The following is a 2447-nucleotide window of genomic DNA, read 5'->3' on the forward strand; positions in this document are numbered from 1 at the left end:
CCTTATCTTCAATCACTGATTCGATTTTCTCCTTCATTCAATCTATTGTTAATTCTTCATAAGGCATTCTTCATTTTAGTTATTGTATTCTTCATGTCTGACTAGTTCTTTTTATGTTTTCTTTCTCTTTGTTAAAGTTCTCACTGATGCCATCTACTCTTCCTCTAAGTTCATTGAGCATCCTTAATTTCTGCCTCTGATAGATTGCTTGTCTCCATTTTGTTTAGATCTTTTTCTGGAACTTTTTTTCTGTTCTTTCATTTAGGACGTGATTCATTGTCTCCACATTTTGTCTGCCTCCCTGTGTTTGTTTCTATGTATTAAGTAGAGATACTATGTCTCCTGGTTTTAATAGAGTGACCTTATGTAGTAGGTGTGCTGTTGGACCCAGTGACACAGTTTCTCTGGTCACCTGAGTCAGATGTTCCAAGTGTGTTTCTTGTATGAATTGTGTGTGCCCTCTTTGTAGTTGAGCCTTGGTTGCTATTTGCATGTCAACAGGAAAGATTGACCCTCGAGTTGATTGGTTGTGAGGATAGGCCATGGGAGGCTGACCCTACGAAGCAGGATTTTCTTTAGAACATCATTAATGCCTGCCCAGTCTGCCTTTTGTGTGTGTTGTCTTTGGATGCAGCCTTGGGTAGTGCTGCAGCTGGGTTTGAAGCTGACCATCTGAGTGTGCCGGTCCTGGGGGTTTCCTGGGTGGGTGTTGGTGGAGGCCTAGTTCAGTTGCAGACTGGGTTCTTCTTGGGCTCACCTGGCATGAGCCACGAAGCAATGTGCGTATCACTGCCACCTACGGTGGCCTTAGATGTCCTTAGGCCAAGGCACAAACTGAGGACAGCTGCCAATAGTGCTTGGCATGGGGCTGCTCAGTGAGAGTCCAAGGCATGCTGAGGCTAGATGCTGTTTGTTTGGGTTTTATGAACGTTTGAAAGATTTTAGGAAAGTCTGCAGCATGAGCCAAAACAGGGCTTTTGTATGGAAAAAATCACCAAGAATGGCTTTAGCGGGGCCACAATTTGGGTAGGATGCAGCCTCAGGGAATTGCTTGGGCAGGGTGACTAGTGTTAGCCAGGTTGATGGAGACTCAGATATGAAGGCTGCCTGCATTTGCACAGTGAGAGTGGGTATGGCTCAACAAAGAAACAATGGATTCTACCAGCACTTCTGTCTGGGATAAAGCCCTCACCCTGAAGCCAGACAACGCAATTTCTCCCCATATGTCCCTGGAGCATTTTGAACAGGTACCTCAACCCTGGAGCTCAGAGTGAGTGAATCCGTCAGTCAGTCTATGTGCAGGCCCTTTAAGAGGAATAACAGCCACTCTCCCTTTCACTCAGCCACAATCTTTGCTGGTTTCCATAGCCAGAAGTGGTGGGGTCTTCTCTTTCCAGCACTGGAAGCCTGGGCTTGGGTGCCTAGTATGGGGCTGGAATTTCTTCTTCCTCCTGGGGCAGCTGAGATAGCCCTTTCGATTTTTAATCACCACATGTAGATGTGGGACCACCATGTTCCTTGTCTCTGTTCCTCTCTCCAGTCTCGGGGTAACTTCTTTTGTATATCTTTAGTAGTATATCTTTTGTATATGTTCAGCATATCTTTTGTATATGTTCAGCTAGACTTCAGTTAATTCTATAAATGGTTTTACTGATATCTGTATATTCTGTTGGGTGTTTACCACCCAAAGACCAGTTTCTTTTACCTATCATATATTTGATCCCTCTTACCCACTTCACCTTCTCCTTATCTCTTTATATTTGACCCCCCTTACCCTGTCTACATCACCCCTTCTCCCTCACACCCTACCCTCTAGTAACCACTAGTCTTTAGTCCATGTCCATGAGTCTCTGTTTGTTTGTCCTGTTCATTTGTTGATTTTAGGTTTATATCCCAAATGTAAGTGATATCATGTGATCTTCGACTTTTTCTGTCTGGCTTATTTTGCTTAGCATGATTGTCTCGACATCCATCCATATTGTGGCAAATGGCAGTATTTCATCTCTTCTTATGGCTGAGTAATATTCCATTATATAAATGTACCACAGCTTCTTTAGTCAATCATCTATCATAGGACGCTTCGGTGCTTCCATGTCCTGGCCACTGTGAATAAAGCTGCTATTTTGCTTAATGATTGTCTCGACATCCATCCATATTGTGGCAAATGGCAGTATTTCATCTCTTCTTATGGCTGAGTAATATTCCATTATATAAATGTACCACAGCTTCTTTAGTCAATCATCTATCATAGGACGCTTCGCGGTGCCCATGTCCTGGCCACTGTGAATAAAGCTGCTATGAACATCGGTGTGCAATTATCTTTTTGGATAGGGGTTTTCAAGATTTTGGGGTAAATACCCAGTAGAGGGATTGCTGGATCATATGGTAGATCAATTCTTAGTTTTTTGAGGAACCTCCGTACTGTTTTCCATAGTGGCTGTACTAAT

Source organism: Pteropus alecto, unplaced genomic scaffold (genome assembly GCF_000325575.1).
Source record: "Pteropus alecto unplaced genomic scaffold, ASM32557v1 scaffold126, whole genome shotgun sequence".
In the NCBI taxonomy this organism is placed as follows: domain Eukaryota; kingdom Metazoa; phylum Chordata; class Mammalia; order Chiroptera; family Pteropodidae; genus Pteropus; species Pteropus alecto.